The sequence below is a fragment of the Nomascus leucogenys genome, chromosome X, assembly GCF_006542625.1.
Source record: "Nomascus leucogenys isolate Asia chromosome X, Asia_NLE_v1, whole genome shotgun sequence".
NCBI classification, from domain to species: Eukaryota; Metazoa; Chordata; class Mammalia; order Primates; family Hylobatidae; genus Nomascus; species Nomascus leucogenys.
Genome location: NC_044406.1, coordinates 54,050,070 through 54,073,835, shown reverse-complemented (window position 1 = coordinate 54,073,835; position 23,766 = coordinate 54,050,070). Strand labels below are relative to the sequence as shown.

The 23,766-nt window shown below is 36.5% G+C and overlaps 1 protein-coding gene across 2 annotated transcripts in view; it reads left to right on the top strand.

The window, feature by feature from the left end:
- PRRG1 (proline rich and Gla domain 1) overlaps window positions 1-23,766 on the top strand; it is a 101,510-nt gene that overhangs the window by 11,878 nt on the left and 65,866 nt on the right. The gene's annotated exons all lie outside the window — the stretch shown is intronic.

Genomic DNA, 23,766 nt, shown 5'->3' with positions numbered 1-23,766 from the left:
TTAATTCTCACAACTTCAACCTCATTCTTCACACTGAAAATTCTCACCTTTGTACCCAGTCAAAATTTTTCCCTGAATTTCCAGAGGCATATACATGACTGCCTACCTTAAAGTAAACTGTCTAAAACAGAACTTCTCCCCCTGCCTAACACCCCACCTATATGTCTGCTTTTTCTCCTTTTTTTCTCATTTTGTTAAATAGGAAGGAGGCCCTGTATTCGGGATAAAGACTTCTGGATCCTGGGTATAAACAGGAACGTGACCACATGGAGTTCCCTTTGCCACTCCTTTGGAGACATCACAGTCCTGGTGCTAGAGTTAGGGCCCCTATATTAAGGAGCTAATGGTAGTCTATATCACCCCCTCCAAAAAAGTTTCTGCTTTTTATTGCTTTTCTGTTAACCATCTACTCCTCCTTGCTGATACAAGCAGGGATGGTAAGAAAGTGAGCCCTCTTTCTCATTACCTCCTTTTCTCAAGCATATGTGAGAGAATGCAGTCTGATTATCATTTATAGGCTCTCATCCCAGACTTACTTTAAATGCAAATCTTGAGATTAAAACCATTTTATCTTTTATCTAACATTGGATTGACTGCAATAATCATGTGATTTCATAGATTACTTTGAGAGTTTATACTGCACTGTAAGTTTAGATATCCCAGTGTCTATCTGTAGCCCATAATTAGTGAAGACAATAATATTCTCTTGAATTTTTATTGTGGTTTCATGTCCACAGAACACTCTCAAGGCTTGTGTGGATTTTTTCCCCATTCTCCATTTCTTTCTTAGCTGGATAATAGGCCACAAATTGTTTTATGAATTCCTTTTCCTGTTACTTCCCATCTTCACAAAGGTAGAGTTAACTCTCACCTCCCTCTCTGGGCCTATCCATGTTTAATCCTTCTTGTGCTGTAGTTGCTGGACTTCAACTGATGGTATTAATGTTTTTTCGTGTTACATTGCTACAATGGCATGTGGTTTTGCTTCTCTTTTTTTCCATCATCACACACTTGGCAGGACCAATTTGTCTAAAACCGTATATGAATTGTCTCCAAACAGCCTTATTTAAGTCAGATGTTGTCTCTGTAAAACGTTGGCAAAGAAATCTTAAGCATTCCCTTCCTACATATAGTCATATTAAATAGAACTTTGTGAGGCATTGCATTCTTTTTATTCCAAAAATGTTTAACGTAGCTCCATATGTAGTATTGACGGAAACTATGAATTCTATTAAGATGGCCAAAAGTTAATGAACTTCTGCCATGGACCCTGGTGGACTGAACAAAGGAGGACAAATGCGGGTATAGATACAATGACAAGAGTATGTTTGGAAGAAGGGGTCGGGGGCTCCTTGCTTCTGGTGAACAAGGGCCCTGAGCTTCTAGAGCCCTTTGTATTTATTGGGTAAAAGAAATAGGGAGAAGGGGTGGTTGTCGGTCAGCTGCTTGATTTAGTGCAGGCCTGCATGACTGCTTTCTCCAGCTGTTCCAGTAGATAACCTCAAGGAGCATGGCACCAGGAAGTGACTGCCCTCAGCATAACTTCTTGCAGCAGGTGCAGATGTGAGTTTGCCCACATCCTGCATTCATGATAAACAGTTTGCTGTTTGATCATATAGCCTCCAGTGGAATGCTGAGTTGGTCACGACCCTCAGGCTTTCAGCTCCCAGCAAGCTTCTAGCCTCCTTTTTGGTATAGGTAAATCTTAGTTGCTATATAATAATCTATTATCTCTCTGTCCATGTCTGCATTTAAAGAAATGTGATTAAAACTCATTTTGTTGGAGGTTCTCCAGCCAGCCAGGGTTAAAGCAGAGTATCTCCGAGAGCGCTGACTTGATCTTATTTTATAGCTTAGGTTCTAGCACTTTCTTGGGTAGATATTTCTCATTGTAGTGCCTCTGTTGTTTTAGAACCATTGCCTTTGATTTGACCAGAAGCAACAGCATTATTTTCAGGGAGTATTACCAGACCTTAAGGGTATCGTTCTGTGGGACCAAGAGTGTGTGGTGAGGTAGTACAAGTGCTTCCTTCACTGTGCATAGCAATATCCTCCCACAAATAGGTCCCCTGCTTCAGGGATGCCTATATTTTGAGTGATTAATTGCATTAGCCTTTATGGTAGGTGGCAGGATATTCTGTTCAAAACTTTATGCTTACCCTACTCCACTACCACTTTCTTTTAACTAATTCAAGTCTCAGCCGAGACTTCAAAAATTTTGAAATTAAATGTTATTCTAGTACTTCTGGTTCACCGAAAATCAGGTAAGTTCAGCATATTCCAGAACAGCCTTGCTGTGCAGCACTCTGACAACTTTGCACAACTTAATATAGGATACGGGGGCAATGCTTGACTGTAGTCTGACCCAAGTCTTGGTGAAATGCCCTGCAATTCTGGCTAGAGCAAGGAAGAAGCCTGGTGAGGAGCTGCTGTGAGACAGTTTCTCATCCCTATCATGTAGGAAACTGCCATAATACCATTTCTCACCCATTTTCTAGTTTCAGTTGAATGCAGAACTTTTCACCTTATACCCTGTGTTGGATAAGCCTGTGAATTTTCTTGGGTTTAGTTTAGAGATGGCTCTTCAACAGCACCATGATCCATTGCTTGGACCATTTGTCATCTGTATCTTCTAGTTTGGTGCCATGATGTGAGACTAGGGACTTGGGGAACTGATACCATGCTGAGTTAGCTTTTGATGTCTATGTAAGTAATCAGTTGTCTGAATTCATCTGGGCCAAATCTCCTTTACCAGCCAAATCAATGGAAGTGTGGCAAGCCAACCTAACTACTGTATCAGTAATACGTGTGGCCCTGTTAGCCATCACATTGCTGCTTTGGTAATGTTTAACTGTGTAACAAAGTGGGACTCTTACTGACCAAACACTCAGCTAGTATATGTACTATGGGATATTCCTTGAGCCTTCTACTTGTCTCTGGGCATAATGGAGCCCCCAGTTTGGCAGGTGGACAGAGGCCAGGGCTGTATATCAGAATTACTCTGAATTGCTTTTCTCATATTGTCAGCCCAAGGAAGATACCAAGACCCGCTCATTGGAAAGTCTTATTTACACAACTAGAAGGGCCATACCAATTCTGAAGCTGCCCTCACACACACATCTACCTGAGTGTGGCAAGAAAGGAAGCATAATACCAGTGTTTGGGCCTACTCAGAATGGTGCACTTTGAATATGTGGTTGCCTTCTGCTCATCAATCCTGTGGTCTCCTCAGTCTATGGTGTTTTGTGTTTCAAAGCAACCAAATGTTTGACCATATAAGCATCTGTAAAACATTTCTAGTTTGGCATAATATCTGGAAAAAATGGAAGGCAACATGGAGAATAATCTCTAAAGTATACATTTTTGTAAAAAAATATGCAATACTTGATTTTGCATTATATTCTTTTCTAATATAGGCATTTAAGGCATTTTTGCCTTCTAAGCACTATTTTAACTGTGTTTGTAGATTTTGATATTATTTTTATTACTATTTAGTTCAAAATTTTGTCTATTTTCTCTTGTAATTTATTCTTTAATTCAATGATTAATTTACAACTGTGTTTTTACTGTCCAAATATATAGGGTTTTCCTGGTTTTCATGTAGGTAAATTTGAGAGGAAAATGTTAACATAGCAGATCTGTGTTAACATTCAGCAGATCTCCTTCATATCTCCAAGGGAACTTGGAATCATGATTGACTCTTGACCAGCCACTGGGAATGTGGCCCTTTGGATGTCTTTTACATAAATGGTGGATTTTTTTTTTTGTACACCTGGAGCAATGGACCATGTAGGTACCTGCTTGTCAAAATTGCTTTGTACAAACATCAGGACTGATAAGGTATACCTGATTTCTAAGTCTTGGTTATTGTGGCTGGTCCTATAGCTGGATATGCCTATATGACCAGCCCTCTATAAAAGCTATGAATGCTGATACTTAAATGCTCTTGTGCTCTTCTTCAAATAGAGATATTCTGTATATGTTCCTATATTGCACTACTAGAGAGAAAGCACATGTAAAAAGCCTATGTCTGACCTCTCTGGGTTCTACCCAATGCATATCTTTTTCCTGCTGCTTTTACTCTGCTCCTTTTGCTGTAATACATTTTAGCCTTGATTATAACCTAATATTGAGTCGTTCTGATGAACCTCGAACTTGAGGGTGGTCCTGGGTTCCCCAAAACTGTATTCTAATTTAATTCTATTGTGGTCAGAGAATACACTCCATATGATTCCTTTTTTTAATGTTGAGACTTGTTTCATGGCCTAGAATATGATCTTTCCTGGTAAGTACATCACATGCCCTGAAAATATGTATCTTAGCATTACTGGATGTATTGTTCTATAAATACCAATTATATAAAAGTAGCTAATAGAGTTCAGATCTTCTATGTTTTGCTGATTTTGTTTTTCTCGTTCAGTTAATTGCTGAGACAAGATTGTTAAAATCTCTAGTTATGATTGTGGAATTATGGATTTCTGCATTCAATTCTGACAGTTCTTGTTTCATGTATTTTAAAATGCTGTTATGGGATCCATATGCATTTGGTATGACCTTTTCTATTGAATTGACCCTTTTATCGTTATGAATTGTTCCTCTTTATCTCTTATAATACATTTGGTTTTTATATTTGTCTTCTGATGGCCATTCTAGCTTTTTGCTTAACTCTTTGCAAGGTGTATCTTTTCCATCTATGTACTGTTGACACATCTGCATATTTATATTTAGAATGAATGTCTTATAAACAGTATATAGTTGCTTGAATTTTTTATTTTTACCTTCTGACAATCTCTGCCCTTTTAATTGAAATCTAGTTCAGTAATTTTTAACATAACTGCCAATATAGTTAGGTTTAGACCTAAGATCTGTTTTTTTTTATTTTCTACATGGCTCTTCTGTTTTTTTCTTCCTCTTTTACAGCTTTTTTTTTAAATCTGAAAATGTTTTCAGAATTCTGTTTTATTTTTCCTATTGATACTCTAGCTATTCTCTTTTTTTTTTGCACTTTTTTGATAGTGGCTGACCTAGGGATTATAAGATATAGCCATAGCTTTCATAGTCCACTTACTTAGTTAATAATGTGCTACTTCAAGTAAAATATGGAAATCTTACAAATTTCCAGGCCCACACCCCTATTCTTTTGGTTGTAGTTATTACATGTAAAACAAACTCCTGTCTACTCACACACCCCACAAGGCACTATTATCATTTTACTTTTAAACAGTTATTTGGTTTATATAGAGGAAAAAAAGGATAAAATAGTATTTTGCATTTTCTCCACCATTTACCCTTTCTGATTCTCTTCATTCATTTTTGAGTATCCCAATTCCATCTGATATCATTTCTCTTCTATGTAAATAACTTCTAGCATTTCTTATAGTGCAGGTTGGCCAATGACAAATGCTTTTAGTTTTATGTGAAAATATCTTTATTTCACTTTCACACTTCAGTGATATTTCTGCTGAATATAAAATTCTGGGTTAACATTTCGTTTTTTCATGCTTTAAATATGTTTTAACAGTTTTTCAGTCCTCCTTTTTTTAATTTAAAAATTTAATTGATGAAAATTACATAGATTTGTGTAAGATGATGTTTTAAAATTGAGCTTGTTAACATATATGCATTACCTTACATGTCATTTTTGTGGTAACATCACTTAAAATCTACTTTCTCAGCAATTTTCAAGTATACAATACATTGTTATTAACTACAGTCACCATGTTGTACAGTACATCTCTTGAATTTATTCCTCCTAACTGAAATTTTGTACCATGTGACCAACATCTCTTTGATCTTCCCACACCCAGTTCATGACAACCACCTGATATGGTTTGGCTGTGTCCCCACCTAAATCTCATCTTGAATTGCAGCTCCCATAAACCCCATGTGTCATAGGAGGGACCTGGTGGGAGGCAATTGAATCATGAGGGTGGGTCTTTCCCATGCTGTTCTCCTGATAGTGAATAAGTCTCACGAGATCTGATGGTTTCATAAAGGGCAGTTTCCCTGCACACGCTGTCTTGCCTGCCATCATGTAAGACATCCCTTTGCTCCTCCTTTGCTTTCTGCCATGATTGTGAGGCCTCCCAACCATGTGGAACTGTGAGTCCATTAAACCTCTTTTTTTTTTTTAATAAATTACCCAGTCTCAGGTATGTTTTTATTAGCAGCATAAGAACAAACTAATACACCACCACTTAGTCTCTGCTTCTATTAGTTCAACTTTTTTAGGTTTCATATAAATGAGATTATATGATATTTAACTTTCTGTGCTTGATTTATTTCACTTAATGCCCTTCAGGTTTATCCATGTTGCTGCAAATGACAGGAAATCCTTTCATTTTAAAGGCTGAATAGTATTCCATTGTGAGTATATACCACATTTTCTTTATCCATGTATCTGTTGAAGGATACTTAGGTTGATTCCATATCTTGGCTATTGTGAACACTGCTGCAATGAACATGTGAGTTAAGATATCTCTTTGACATACTGATTTATCTTTTTTTGGATATATACCCCACAGTGGAATTGATGGCAGCAGTGGCCCACCTAGAGCAGTCGCTGCCATGACACTGGCCGCAGTGGGGGAGGTATGGCCAGGGCTGCTCACTCCATGGAGCCAGCAGGGGCTGGGACTAGGCAGGAGCCGTGCTCTCCCAGGCACAGCTGTAGCCACCCAAGTCATGGCTGTGGACCCAGGCCTTCCTGTGCCCTTGGGGGCTGGGAGCAGGCTGGAGCCCTACCCTCCTGGGTGCAGCTGCAACTGCCCAAGTTGTGGTTGTAGACCCAGGCCTCCCTGTGCTCCTTGGGGCCAGGAGCAGACAGGAGCCCCATCCTCCCAGGTGCAGCTGTAGCTGCCCAGCCATGGCTCTGGACCCAGGAATCTCTGTACTCTCGGTGGTCTGGGAAGGCCCCCCATACCCATGCTGGCTCAGAAGTACCTGCTCCTGCTGCCTGGCCTTTCCCCACTCCTGGTGCCCACTCTGATCTCAGAGCAAAGTTGAGGCTGGGCCCAGGCACTGTTGCAACTGGCCAGGTGGGTGCCAACGAGCATGGGAGGGAGGTCAATGGGGAGCTGAGGGCAGTTTGGTGTTGGCGTGCAGGCACCCCTCAGCACAAACAGCCTGGATGCCATGAACAGCGGCAGGAGGCAGACAGGCTCCTGAGTAGAAAGGGATAGGTCACCAGTGAAGCCCCACCTTCAAGTCAGGGAAGGCCTGAAACTTGGGAGCCAGGCTGCCAGTCACACAGAATGGAGCGGAAACTTATGGTGCTTTTCCCAGCCCACCCGTAGCCGCTCATGGACTAGTCAGCATGCACTTCCTCCCCTCTGAAGCACATAAAAATCCCAGATTCAGCCAGACTCAAGGAAAGGATGAGATGTCCAGCTGTGGAGAGTAGCTACCCACTCCAGGGTGTCCTCTCTGCTGAGAGCTGAACACTCATCAAGGCACCCTGCCTGTGGAGAGGAGCTACCCAATGTGGGTCTCCTCTGAGGTGTTCTGTTGCTCAGTAAAGCTCCTTTTTGCCTTGCTCGCCCTCCATTTGTCCATGTACCTCATTCTTCCTAGATAAAGGACAAGAACTTGGAACCCACCAATAGCAGGGCAAAAAGAGCTGTAACACAAACAGGGCTGAAACACACCCCTTGCTCACCACGTTGTAGGCAACAAGAAGGAGAGAAGAGAGAAGGAGAGAAGAGAGAAGGAGAGCAGAGCTGCTTCGTTTCTGGGAGCCCAGACCTAGGAGTTCCCTGAGCCAGGGCTGTGACACCCTGTTTGAGGTGCTGCGGTTCCTGGAATTTCCAAGCTTCTGGGTGCTACTGTGTTCCCTGGTGCCAGCCGTGGAAGCTGCTTGCAGTACGCCTGGCCCAGCCACAGCCTTGCAGGGAGCCAGCGCCCATGCCAGCATCTGGAGTTTCCCGCCCCACTGCAGCCAGCATGTCTGGCTGTGCACAGAGGCTGGACCCTATACTTACTTGCTCACAACGCTCCTCACCGCTCTACGCCTGGCTTGCCCTTGGCAGGCATGGGAGCCAGGCTGGTAGTGTGAGCCAAGTGTAGCCTGCCAGGCTGAGTGGGTGGAATGAGCTCACCAGGCCCAAGTAAAACTCAGGCAAAGACGCCACTGGCCACAGAACTTTCTGTCTGGTGAAGCAACACCACAAGAATCCTGTGACAGAACTGCTGGATCATATGGTAGTACTTTTAAAATTTTTTGAGGAACCTCCATTCTGTTTTCCAAAATGGCTATACTAATTTACATTTCCACCAATAGTGCTGAAGATTTCACTTTTCTTCATGTCTTTATCAACACTTGTTGTCTTTTACTGTTTTGATAAGTGCTGTTCTAATAAGTGTGGGGTATGTCTAGTTGTGGTTTCAACTTGCATTTCCCTTAGTGATGCTGAGCATTTTTTAAATATATTTGTAGGCCATTTGTATGTCTTTGAGAAATGTCTGTCAGGTACTTTGCCCATTTTAAATTTAAGTTATTTATTTTTGAGATAGAGTCTTGTTCTGGTTGCCCAGGCTGGAGTGTGGTGGCACAATCTCAGCTTACTGCAACCTTCGCCTCACAGGTTCAAGTGATTCTCCTACTTCAGCCTCCCAAGTAGTTGGGATTACAGGTGCCCACCACCATGCCCAGCTAATTTTTTTGTATTTTTAATAGAGACAGGGTTTCACCATGTTGACCAGGCTGGTCTTGAACTCTTGACCTCAAGTGATCCACCTGCCTTGGCCTCCCAAAGTGCTGGGATTACAGGCATGAGCCACTGTGCCGGGCTAACTTTGCCCATTTTTAAATTGGACTATTTGTTTTCTTGCTATTGAGTTCTTTGAGTTCCTTATATATTCTGGCTATTAACTCCTTATCAGATGTATAGTTTGCAAATATTTTCTCCCATCCCATGGGTTATGTCTTCATTCTGTTTATTGTTCCCTTGGCTGTCCGGAAGCTTTTTAGTTTGATGAAATCTAATTTGTCTATTTTTGTGCTTTTGTTGCCTGTTCTTTTGGTATCATATTCAAAAAACTATTGCCCAGACCAATGTCATGGACCTTTTCTGTTATGTTTTCTACTAGTAGATTTATAGTTTCAGGTCTTACCTTTAGGTCTTTAATCCATTTCGAGTTGATTATTGTATATAGTGTGAGATAATGGTCCAGTTTCACTCTTCTGCATGTAGATATCCAGCTTTCCTATCACTGTTTATTGAAGAGACTCTCCTTTTCCCATTATGTGTTCTTGGCCCCTTTTTGAAAAATCAATTGACCATTAAATGTATGGGTCTGTGTCTAGGCTGTCTATCCTGTTCTGTTTGTCTATGTGTCTGTTTTTATGCCAGCACAATGGAGTTTTGATTACTTTAGCTTTGTAGGATATTTTGAAGTCAAGTACTGTAATGTGTCAAGCTTTTTTCCCCCTCCAGGCTGCTTTGGCTATTGGGGGTCTTTTGTAGTTCAACATGAATTTTAGGATCATTTTCTCTATTTCTGTGAAAAATGTCATTGAAAGTTTGATAGGGATTCCATTGAATCTATAGATTGCTTTGGGTGGCAAGGACATTTTAACAATATTAATTCTTCCATTCCATGAAAATAGTGTGTCTTTCCATTTATTCATGACTTTTCCAAATTTTTTCAATGTTTTATAGTTTTCAGTGTACACAACTTTTACGTCCTTGGTTACATTTATTCCTAAGTGGGGTTTCTTTTTTGTTAGCAACTGTAAATGGGATTGTTTTCCTGATTTATTTTGTAGGTAGTTCATTATTAGTGTATAGCAACACTATTAACTTTTTTATGCTGATTTTGTGTCCTTTACCTGTTTTAGCCAAATTTGTTTATTACTTCTAACAGTTTTTTGGTTGAGTCCTTCAGGTTTTCTCTATATAAGACCAATAGTTTAACTTTTTATTTTCTGATTTTCATTCTTTTTATTTTTTTTTCTCTTGCCTAGTTGCTCTTGCTATGACTTCCGGTTCTATTTTGAATAGAAATTTTGAGAATGGGCATCTTTGTTCCTGATCTTAGAGGAAAAGCTTTCAACTTTTCATCACTGAGTATGCTATTAGCTGTGGGCTTGTCATATATGGCCTTTATTGTGTTAAGATACATTCTTCTGTACCTAATTTGTTGAGAGTTTATCAGGAAACAATGTTGAATTTTATCAAATGCTTTTTTGTATATATTGAGATGATGATATAGTTTTTGTCTATCATTCTGTTAATGTAGTGTGTCATATTTATAGCTTTCCATATGTTGAATTATCCTTATGTTCCAGGAATATATTCCGTTTGATCTGGTGAACGATCTTTTAAATATGCTGTTGAATTCAGTTTGCTAGTATTTTGTTGAGTATTTTTGCATTTGTGTTCATCAGGGATATTTGTCTGTAATTTTATTTTCTTTAGTGTCCATGATCCATAGTTTCTGATGAGAAGTTAAGCATTAACTGAATTGTTGTTTTGACTGTGATATATCATTTTTCTCTTGCTGCTTTCAAGGCTCTTTCTCTTTGACTTACAGTGGTTTATTATTTACCTCAGAACAGACTTCTCTGTATTTATTCTGCTTTGAAATCATTTCGTATCTTGTATATATTCATTGCTGTCATTCATCAAGTTTGGGAAATTTTCATTTATTATTTCTTCAAATATATTTTATGTCCCATTCTATCTCCTCTTCTACTGGTATACTAAATTTGCTTATGTATGACTGTTCGATATCATCTATTAAGTTTTTGAGCTTCTGTTCAATTTATTTCATTTTTTTCTCTGTTCTTCAACTTGCATAATTTCTATTGATCTATCTTCAAGTTCACTTATTCCTGTCATGTCCATTTTGCTGTTAAATCCATCTAGTGATTTTTTTCATAAATAATATTTTGTGTTTTAAAATTTCCTTTTTTATTGCCTTTATTTCTCTGCTGAGGCTTCCTATTTCTCTACTGAGGTTTTCATGAATTGATAAATCCAAGGTCTCTGTCATAATTGAGGTTGGTTCTGATGTTCTGCCTCATCAAACTGTGTCTTTTTACCTTTTAGTATGCTTTGTGATTTTTTTGTCAAAAGCTGGAAATGATGTATTGGGTAAAAGGAACTGAGGTGAATAGACCTTTAGTGTAAGGTTTTATGTTTATTTGGTTAGGGATTAGGCTGTGTTCAGTATTTTCTGTAGCTGTGTCAGGAAATAAAATTTCCTCTGCTGTCTTTGTTTTTTACTTCCCTGTTATATTTGAGTTCCTCTAGCAACTTTTTCTTAAGATCTGAGATATGCAATTCTTTCTGTTGTATCCCCCTGTTATTATACAGGATCCCTATTGATGTAGTAAGGTGTAGGGAGATAAGTGTTCTATGGTCCTATGATTGGGTCTCAATCTTTTAGTGAGCCTGTGCCCTAGACTGTAACCTTCGCAAGTGCTTCTCAGTTTTGCTTTGTTTTTCCCACCTTAGGTGAAATAGGAAGGCTAAATGGGGACAGGAATTGGGCATTTCCTTATTGCATGTCAGTTAAGACCTGCTAAATCCCCAGTTGGTTATGTTCTAGTAATATAATTGGCCCTCTGTATCCATGAGTTTCACATGCATGGATTCAACCAACTATGGATGGAAAATGTTTGGGAAAAAAAGCAATGAAGAATAACAATACAATAATACAAAATAACACAAATAAAAATTGCAGTATAGCAACTATTTACCTAGCGCTTATATTTTATGAGGTATTATAAGCAATATAGAGATGATTTAAAGTATATGGGAGGATGTGCATAGGTTATGTGCAAATAGGACACCACTGTATATAAGGGAGTTGAGTATCTCTGGATTTAGGTATCCGTGGATACTCAGGAACCACTATAGTTTCACCGAGGGCAGGCCTTGGTAAGAAAGAGAATGTTCTTGAGTGCTTTGTAAAATGGCTTTTTTAAAAACTCTCCCTGCCTGAAGCCCAAAATAATTTTTCTTTTATCTTTACTGTAAGAACCTGATAGTGGGTATGGGTCTAAGATTGGGCCTCCCTGGAGTTTCTAACTCTCAAACTACAGTTTATGTTTTCTTAGCCTGATACTGGTTCTGGAATTTTCTCCTGGGCTTCTGCTTCAGAAAGTTGGATTTTCTGTCTCTGCCTGTCTGTCTCTATAGTTTTGGGGGCAGTGGTTTGCCCTGTAATTGCAACCTCTAATGGATCTAGGAAGAGCTGTTGATTTTCACTTTGTTTAGCATTTTTCTTGTGAGGATAAGAGTGATAACTTTCAAGCTCCTTACATTCTGAACCAGAAAATGAAAGTCAGGTTTTCATGAATTAGAAACATGTCTATTTGTATTTCATTGATGATAATCAGTTTAAAATCTTCATGTTACTTCCAACATCTGGTTCATCATGGAGTTGGACTCGATTGATTTGTTTTTTCCTGTTTATAATGTGTTCTATTTTCTTGATTCTTTGTATGCTGGGTTCTTTTGAGTTATGTCTTAGATATTATGAATGTTAAATTGAGGAAATTCTGGATTATGTTATTTTCACCCAAAAAGTATTGGTTCCTTTGTTTTAGTATCTAGTTTTGTTGACTGGGCTTGAACAGCTAACTATTTCTTTTGCAGCAGCTCTTATCTTCATTCAGATCTTTTGTTTTTGGATGGGCTGCTGAAAGTCTGGACTGTATAAGCATAGTTCAGTGTTTAGTCAGACATGTGAGTAGACAGAGCTTAAGGATATCTTCATCTCTTTGTCGTCAGTGCTCACGGTTTTCTGGGATCCTTTTGTTTTTGTTTTTGCTTTTTAGGCCTGAGTGACTTTTTTTTTTTTTTTTTTTACAGTTACCCACTTCTGTTGTGCATACTTTGTATCTAGTCCTAGACTAACACCATCTCCTCTCCTGCAAGTGAGTACACCAACTCCACCAGTGTATCTTTTTCTCTTCACTCACCAGTACCTTCAGGGTGGCAACTTTAGTCTCAGTTTAGAATTGTTCTTTTGCTTTGTATCTGTTACACAGGAACATGGTTCAAGTTTCAATGTGCGTGAACAGAGTTTAGGAATTCCCTCCCTGGCTCTCTTCTAGTATTCCCCACTCTCATCAGCATTTCCCAACTTTTCTGATTTCCTAAGACAACAAACAAAATGAGAGGATTTTTTTTTTCTATGTGTATCCCCTTCTCCACTAACTGTTGTTCACCACAAGGACTGCACTTAGCCCAGATTTAAGTCTCCATTCCTCCTAGCAATTGTGGGTTCCTCATCTGAATCTGTGTGTTTCTGTTCACTGTCCAGTACCTTAAGTTCATTTCTGTTTCTATCACATCCATGTTTTATAGTTATTTTCTCTCTCTATATATAGATATATATAGATATATTATATATAGATATAGTCTAATATATAATATAATATATAATATATAGATATCTATATATTCTATATATAGATATATTCTATTATATATAGAAATATTCTATTATTAATATATATATTCTGTAGCAGACATTACTATCTTTTGTCTTATTCTCATATCTCATATCTCTTTACTATCCTTTGTCTTATTCTCATATCTCTGATATATATATATCAGAGTGTATATATATATATCAGAGTGTATATATATAAATAGATGTATAAATATATATATAAATATATACATATAAATATATATATTTATATATACATATAAATATAGATATTTATATATACATATAAATATCTATATTTATATGTACATATAAATATATATATTTATATATATTTATATATATTTATATATATTTATATATACATATAAATATAGATATTTATATGTACATATAAATATAGATATTTATATGTACATATAAATATCTATATTTATATATACATATAAATATCTATATTTATATATACATATAAATATATGTATATGTATATATACATATAAATATATGTATATGTATATATACATATAAATATCTATATTTATATATATATTTATATATGCATATAAATATATATATATTTATATATGCATATAAATATATATATATTTATATATATATATATACTGAGGAGGGAGAGGATCCTATAGGTTCTGAGCTCATCATACCCAGAAATGGAAAGTTTTCAGGAATATTTCCTTGAGGGCAAAAAATCTCTGCTTTACTGAATAATCTCTTAGCAACCAGGACCATGTGTTCCTTCGGTAACTTTTGGTAAGGTAGAATCTTGTGATGTCCCAGCCTCTTGATTTCCATATAACAGGGAGTAGGGGAGGGAGACATTGTGGAGATAATCAGAAACCTTTGGAGGCTATGAGCAACCTATATAATCCCACCTCCCTCAGTTATACTGAAATTTGAGTAGCTTTTCACAGAATCTGGAAATTTTTTATTAACCTAGTTAGGACTTTTTTGAGCCAAATGCTCATTTCTACTGTTCTTAATACAATGCCTGTCACAAAGTTAGGTATTCAGTAAATACTAGTTGAATCTATTAATTAGGGATTCACCATAAATTACTCACCACTAATAAATTACCTAAGTGTGAACGTTTTGTTTATCTCGGAAATAAGATGATTAAATAAAAATATTTGCATATTTTTCATCTTGCATTCATGTTGATACACAGCCAATATATTTCAAGTCATTTTAAATAAAAGATTAATCTGTCCATGATATACTTTGTTAGATAAAGCTATTTAAATGAATTGTTTTTGGATAAATCCTGTAATGGTGTTTTCTACTTCTTCTGTTTAACTCATTTGTTGAAAGACGGTAGGGAATAGTGGACCAGGTAATTAAATAAAGTTCATGTTGTAGTTTCTGCCTCATATGATAGCCAAAGTAAATGAGATTATTAACATGAACACTTTAAAGATGTGTATCAAAATTAGGAGGCTTATAGAGATTCTCAAGTAATTAAGCGTGTAGCATAGCAAATAATGACTTTCTCTAATATTGGGGTTAAGATATTCAGCAGAGTATGGAATTATAAAATCCTCAAAAATACAACTTGAAAGACTTTTGACTTTTGGCCCATTATCCTCTTGTTAATGCACATGTAAGAGATTATGTGGGGTCTTTATGTCATTATGGCAAATTATAGGCTATACTATAGGTGCTATTCAGTATTGGATACAAATGAGTTCCAAGTAGCTTTGTTGATCTTTCACTAAAACTAGGGATTTGGCATTGACTTATCAGTGTGACTATTGTAAAAGAGATGTAGTGTGGAACTGTTTCCTGAGATTAATCCAAGTATTCAGTATCATAATTTAGAAACTCCCTTCAGTTATCTGCCCTACGTCTCCATTTACTCAGTAATGTATGCAGACTGGGAAACCTTAAGAAGGGTTGAGACTTCTGGGTTCATTACAGAGCTGTGGGTAGCCCTCTTGCTGTTGTTGACTCTAGTGACCTGTAACAACAGATCAAGCTGTATGCAGCCTTTTTCTCCTTCAGGTAAGTTGGGTTGAAATCCAGTGCTCCAAGCTGCTCTGAGGCTTTAATCGCATGAGTGAGCACTGAAAATGTGAAAAACAATTTTAGACCAGAATAGCAAGGTGAGTAAGGCCAAAGAATGTATTTTATGGATATTCATGAATGTCACCCACATAATTCAATATTTTTTCCAGACGATTCTGAAAGATTATAATTTAATGGATGTTTGTTTTATTCTTCTGAGGACCCAGTTGAAGTCCTGTTGATTCTGTAGCAGACCACATTACTATCCTTTGTCTTACTCTTATATCTCTGAGGTAGATGAATGCTTCAGAGGTAAGAGGTTATATTTTCAAAGGACTTTTCTATGTTTCGTTGTATCTGTGTGATCAGAAGGACAGGGAGAAAGTCTGTTTTAAAATTAGCAGCATGAGATATTAGAATCCTATAATGCTTATATGAAGTTTGGTGAAATGGTTAGCCAAAGAGAATTTTCTCCTCAAACTAGTAACTAAATTGATATGTAGGAGCAGCCTTTCCTGAGTGACTTTCCTTGATAGCTAAAACTGCAGCAAGACATTTCAGAAGGAGTTTCCAAGGAAGTGAATGGATAGTGAGGTAATTTTCTTAAGTACTTGGATTCTGATTGTCTCCAGAGGTTTTGAAGCTGTTAGTTACACAATAGACGGATTTGATCTCCTAGGAGCTTTGCCAGGTTCGTAATTGCACTGAGATTTTTAATGATAACAAATGACAACATGACGTCCTTCTCTTTATTCTGGGAGTGAGGTAATTTGTACATAAGAAACAAAATTAGGTTTTAGTTTGAAAGGCTTGGAGAATCAGACTTCTTTTAGGCCAGATACAGTGGTATATCTGAGAAATAGTTATACAGCCATTGAGTTGTAATTGCTTGGTTCATTAAGGTATCCTTGAAAATCATTAGACTGTCAGCAGCATGAGGGCAGGTTTTATGTCATTTTGATAATCATTGAGTCGTAGCACAATAGTTGACTGTGGTAAGTCCTTATTAATTTTTATTGGAAGAATGGGAAGTATATTGAATTGCAATGTCTTTTTGCATTTTTTTTTTTAGCATGAGATTAGAGGCAGCAGTTTTGGACAGGAGGCAAGTCTTTTGGCCTTCTACTCCTGGCAGGCAAGTCTTCATTTTTTAAGACTCTCAAGTGTCACCATGTTTGTGAAGACTTATTATCTTTTCTAGGTGCAACTGACCTGACTAGTCTTCCTATAATGTGTCCTTTACTTACTGCTTTTATAGCATTTGTGATGGGTTTATTGCATTTTTATTTGCTTCTTTCTACCATAGTAGAAAGTGCAATTATTATTCATCTGTCTATTCCTGTTATATATATTAGTAGAAAAACGTTCCACTGCAAGTAACAGTTAGCAATAATTATTGGCCAAGGAAGTTAATCTCAGAAAATAGTAAGAAATGTGTATAAAATATAGGTAGATATATTTTTAGTGCTATTTATAATGAAATAGAACCATCCTAGACTAAAACCAATAGAGGACTGATTAAATAAATGATAAATATTTATATAAGGAACTATGAAGTCACAATTAAAATTTATGCATTTTCCAAATTGCCTGCCTTAGGTATATATCAGTTTGGTGAACAGAAAATATTCTTGACCCATATCATACAATAATCTGCATTCAACCCAATGTTGGTTTTGTGTTATAGATAAAGTAGAAAAGGAGCAGTAAAGAGGAAAATGGGAAATTAAAATATTGTTCAAATCTACAGTGAAATAAAGGTAGTGAAGTAGGCAACTGGTTTGTTTAGACAGTCCAGGGGATTTGGTATCTTATTCATCAGTTATTGAGTGTATTCTCTGTCCAGCTAAGTGTTGGATGCTATGACAAATGCAGATAGGCCAAGTCATGGCCTCCTCCCTCAAAGAACTTGCAATCTGGGGAGAATAATACACACACAGAAAATGGGTGAGCAAACAAAAATGAGTACTACAGATTTGAATGCCATAGATATTCAGAGGACAGAGTGATTACATCCTCCTGGGCTGATGAAGATACATTTCTAAGGAGGAGAAGAATTATACTGTCATTAACAATGGCTTTAGGATTTAAATAGAAATGGAAGGAATATCATATTTAAATGAAGGACAATGGTGTGAACAAAGGCATGGAAATAGGAAAGTAGACAGCATTTGCAGAGAACTAGCTTGACTCAAATTTTAAGATTCTTCTTGTAGTAGAAAAGCAAATAAAAAGGGCCAGAACTCCGAGAGCCTGTCTTGGAACCTCTGATTCATATTTGCATGCCTTTATATTTGTTGCTTTTAATTTGCAAGTTGCAAAAATGGCATTTTAATATTAGAAAATCTACTGTAGGACATATGAAAGTAAGCTGAGAGCTGATAATTTTCCATTCTTGGTTCAATACTTTAGTGAGGACAACATTAGATTAAGAATCAGACCTGGAATGTGGTACTACAGGTTATAATAAGTAGTAGCTCTGTAACCAAACTAAGCCCTGGTTTCCTCATCTGTAAAACAGGTATGATTATTCACCTCTCTGGACTCATTGGGTTTTTAATAAGCAGATCAAGTAAAATGGTATAAATGTGCTTGATGCAGAGCTGGGGGAGCAAGAAAAAAAATCTTCAGACTGAACTCCCTCCGTACCTCTGTTCCTGTACCTCAACTCTGATGAAAAGATATGTAACTAGGGGAAAGAAGGGATTTACAGATAGATTTGAATCCACCTGAAAATGGAGTACTAAAGTGGTAATAGTCCAGAAAATGTTCCCTCCACCCAGTACCAGATCCTTTAGTACATTGTTTCCAGACAATTACACTCCAGTATAAGGTTTTGGGGATACTTTTTAGCTATAACCATATAATAACAAACATCCTGTTTTCTTTTGGCTGATTGATCCCAGGGCTGCACTGATTCTGTAAACCAACTTGGCAGGATTTCCACAATCTGCTTCTGGGGAGTAGTAATTCTTAGGGACCCAAGGCTACCCCCAAATGAACTATAATACTTTGCCCTTAATACTTTAGAATGGAACAATAATCAGAATTATCTTGGCCCATGGAGTTGCTTATCAGCAGTTCTCTCAGGACTGCTGTTCTTTTTGGAGAAGGGCCAGTAGAGTGAGTCAGATCTTTTATGTTTTGTTTATAGAGTGGCCATCAGGCATTGGTCTGAACCACCCAGGTGCAGTGACTTTCCTTTGGCATGATCATTCCACTAGTTATGCTTTCGATTGTGTCTAAGTTGTTTTAAGAAGGCATTTGAGTGGGCCAGTTTCTAAATATGTTATACAAATATAGAGTACATTGCTTCTATGCTATCTTGCCCTTGGCCAACTTATAAGAAAGAAGTTATAAGAAATTATGACATTAAATGTGTTATTGCATATACTATAAGGATGTTGAAGACATCATTCATTACATTTCTTCTTTTGAGGACACTGGATAATTTTTCTGTCTAATCTCGAAATCATAAGTAATAAAGTTTCTGGGCAACTGGTTTATTTTTATCTTAGGGATACCATAGCTCATGTAACAAATTTTTTTTTGGCATTGGCTACTAGGAGGTTTACCCCTTTCTTTGTCAAAATTACAGAACCTTCTATAACTGTTTTTGTTTTTTTTTTGTATACAGACCTGAATCCTGTCTTTGTCTTATCTCTCTTATTATTGATCTTTCCCTTTGTCACGTTTTTCTCAAATGCTTATTTTTAAACTTTTATTTTATCTTCTTTTATTACATGATTTTGTGTAAATCATGTTTAATTCTTTCCAGAACAGGCCTACCTAGTGTGAATAAATAAAGTGAATTTGATACAGAAATATTAAGTTTAATTTGTTGAATTGGTGTACATATTTCCTTTTTTATCATGATTTGGTGATAATCTAGGACACCAATTAAGTGATATCCAGAAATATATAACAACTGAAATTTTATATAAGATAATTTGTGAGGTAAAGCAACAATTGATCATATGCATATAATAACCCCTGCAATGAATAAACAAAGTGTGCACAGATTATATCTTGGCCCTTTTGTCTCAAGCTTCCCTGAGTCTTCATACATTTCACCTGGAAGCCTTTTATAGGAGAGGAAACATACTCCTAAAAATAGCTCACAGTTGCTGAAGGAACAAAATGGACTTGTCTGTTGTGTATTGCCTGGTCGGAATCAATTATTCCACACTCACCCTTTGTGATCTAACTCTTTCACTGCCATACCCTCTCCACTTCACTATAGGAAAGCTTCAATTTTTGTAGTTTATTTCAGTTAAGTATTAAGAGGCAAGCTGGTTAAATTAATTGACACATGTGAAGAGCTGATAACCCCGTTTAATTTTACCAGTAGTATGCACGTGCTTGCCCCAAAGAATAAGATAGCTCTGTCTCCAGATGTCTTGATCTAGGTTTTCACACTCTTCTTCCCCAAGGAAATAATGTAACAGTGTACTAAGATATACACAGTTATGTTATTTGCAACTACAAAAATATAATCAAATCTTAAAGGCTGCATAATTTTCAAGTGTATGTATATAACAAAGTTTATTTCCAAATGGTAAAACATTTAGAAATGGTTAAATTATGGTACATGAATATAATGCAACCATTAAGAATCATGTTTATAGGAAGATTCTTATAATGTATGAATAAAAACATAGAATACAAACTGGAATAACATATGAGCTCAACTCATTAAAATATCTTTTTAATTCAATAAATTTTGCATGTCTAGTATGTGTCAAGTTTAGTGATGCATGTGAGGAAATAGCATCAAATAGGATATACATGATTTCTGAAAGCATTAACTAAAATAGGACATCATTACAAAATCAAATATGCCTTTGGGGATTGTTCATTTTTAATCAAATGTGATTAAGCTCATTTTCTAGTTCGTGGACTTTCCAGGACCCTTGTTTCATTTCTCTTCTGCTTTCTCTCTGAGAATTCATAGCACTCCAGTTCAATTAGATTGAGTTGAAGAGTTTAAAAGCAAAAGAAATCGATAATTCAAGCCTAGAATTCCACATTATTTTTAGATTTTCTTTACCTATGTAGTTAGTGTAACCCAAGAACATCACCTTCTCCCAGGAATCCATCCTTGTCATTTTGTCTGGGCTACTTCTGCAGGAAAAGATACTAGTTTGCAAAGGGAAAAAGTGCTTCTGCACGTGCCTTTTAATTTTATCTTACAAACCCACACTCATGCTTTTATGAGATGTAATTCTTATTGTTATGTAGCTTTATCAATTTAATTTTTTGTTGAGACAAATTTCCTTTGAATAATTTTTAATGATATTTATAGAATATGGATCTTTACTTAGAAAGTTTTTATTGAACATGTAAATCTTATTTAAGAATTCATCCTGCAAAATATATATTCTTGAGAATTGAGGCTAATGTTTTATTATCTCTGTCAAGTCATTACATTTTGGTTCTCCTGGTAGTTTTAATGTGATATTCTTAAACATTCACTACAGTAACATGATTTAGTAGCTAGTGATGCAACAGTAGTACATGTCACAGAAATAACTGTGTCCTTCTAAGGCCTGAGAGGCATATCACATTGACCCATATGCTATTTGCAATGATTTCTCAATGTCGTTTTTTTGTGACATGCTTATACAGTATGACAATGTGAGAGTTAAAAATGTGAGAACCTATTTCTCTCTGGTTGAATTGTCTATATTGACCTCTTGAAGTAATTTAGTGTATCTGACCTTATTTATTTTAAAATTAAAATACCTGAACTTCTTATATGATCACTTGTAAAACACCAGATTGTTACATTTGGAGCTAAAATTCTATGCTGTGGTATGCTTAAGATAATACAACCAAAGCCACATTGTTTATTCTTCTACTTTTTCACTTATACATGGTGTCCATTATGCATTGATCTTGCCCAGCAAAATTAACTTTTTTAACTGATTGTTCTGCTATCTGAAGAATCTTATTAAAATTTAATCGGTAAACTAAAAATAAGCACCTAATGCCATAGTGCATTCTGGTAACTCATAAAAGAAAAAAAAAAAAAGTAAAGCCTAATATAGGCTTGTGAGGTTAAAGGAAGGTTAGTATATACTTATTGGCCATTCAAGGGTATATGTAAATGGCCATTTTTCCTCTTTTGAGAAGTGTGATATAATGCAACCACACTTACAAGTGATATACTTTCCCATTTGCAGAATATTTACTGTTTTGCCTACTATCACTGAACTGCCCTGAGTTATATACCACTATATAATAGGGTTAAAACTCATCCGTGTCCCTTCATTTCCATGGAAAAGACTTTCTGGACAGTGGCTTAGGCTAACAGAAGATTCTTGAGCTATCTCCTATGTGTGGCTTACTTCCCCACCCACCAAAATGAAGCAAATCCTGTCCAGATGCATTGTCTTCGTAATGGCTTCTCTCTTTTTTGTCTCATTTCTGCCTTAAGGATTCCTTTTGCCTTACTGCTGTTCTTATTTCTCTTATATTTCTAGAAGAGGCACCTAACTATATTCCTACTATTAGTTCTATCTATCTTTTATTTTGATGACTGTTCTGTTGCTCCAAGACTCTTATTTTCACAATATCATACAGAACTCATAAGCTTAGAAAATTATGGCCTTTAACTGATCCAAAAAGTGATGTATGTTTAACTGGACAAAAGACTTGAAACAGGCACTTCACAAAAGATATTCAAAGGGCCAATGTACAAAAAGGTATTCATTTTCATCACTCATCAGGAAAATGCACAATGTGATACCATTACCCCCACAAGAGTAACAAAGATGAGAAAGACAATACCAAGGGTTTGTAAGAATATAGAGATATAGAATAATTGAAACTCTGCTGGGAATGTAAATTGGTACAACCACATTGGAAAACTATTTAGTAGTAATGAATAGAGCTGAATATAGGCAGCATGTGACCCAGTAATTCTCCTTCTACACCCAACAGAAATAGAAATATAGGCATACACCCAACAGAAATGATATATAGTTTCATCAAAAGACATACACAAGAATGTTTACAGTACTACTCGTAATAAACCTAAACTTGAAATAACTTAAATTTCTGTCAATAGAATGAATAAATAAATGGGGATATATACCTAACATGGAATCAGTAGTGAGAATAAATGAGCTACAACTATATGCAACAATGTGGATGAATCTTACAAACATGATGTTGAGCAAAAGAAGCTTGATCCAAACGAGTACATACTATGATTCCATTTATATGAAATTCAGAAACACACAAAACTTGTAATAAGTCAGGGTAGTCGTTACCCTTATTAGGAAGTAGTAACTGGACAGGAAGCAGAAGGAGGGTTTCTGGGGTGCTAGTACTATTCTGCTAAGTGTCTTGATTTGGGTGCTAGTTACATGGGTGGGCTCACTTTGTGAAAATTCAACAAAGTGTATACTAATGATTCGTATACTTTTCTGTATGTATAAGATATATATATATAATTTTACAAAAGAGCAATACTATATGCTGTATTATTTATCTACCACTGCATAACAAATTACCCCAAAACTTAGCAGCTTCATGTAACAAACATTTGTTATCTCACCCATTTTCTGAGAGCAATCTAGGAGCAACTCAGCTGGGTGGTTTTGGCATAGGGTCTCTCATGAGATTGCTATCAAGATGTAGGCTGGGGCTGCAGTCATCCAAAGGCTTGACTGGGCCTGGAGCATCTGCTTCCAAGATGGCTTCTTTTTTTTTTTTTTCTTTTTTTGAGATGGAATCTCGCTCTGTCGTCCAGGCCGTAGTGCAGTGGCATGATCTAGGCTCACAGCAACCTCTGCCTACCAGGCTCAAGCGATACTCCTGCCTCAGCCTCCCGAGAAGCTGGGATTACAGATGCCTGCCACCATGCCTGGCTAATTTTTGTATTTTTAGTAGAGATGGGGTTTTGCTATGTTCACCAAGCTTATCTTAAACTCCTGACCTCAGGTGATCCACCAGCCCTGGCCTCCCCAAAGTGCTGGGATTACAGGCGTGAGCTACTGGTGCCCAGCCCAAGATGGCTTCTTCATGTACCTGTTGAGGGGTGCCTCAGTGAAAGCTCTTTGTATTGCCAGAGGCTACAAAATAACCTCACAGATAACATTTTATATATATATATATATATATATATATATATATATATATATATATAAAATATGCTCTTACATATGTGTTTATACATATATAACAAATGATATCATGAATACTGTTTTATAATTTTTTCTTTACTCAATACATTGTGGACATCCTTTTTTATTTTTTGATTGGCTTATCTATAGATCTATTTTATCCTTTTTCACAGAGCTCTATTGAGGTATAATTGTCATATAA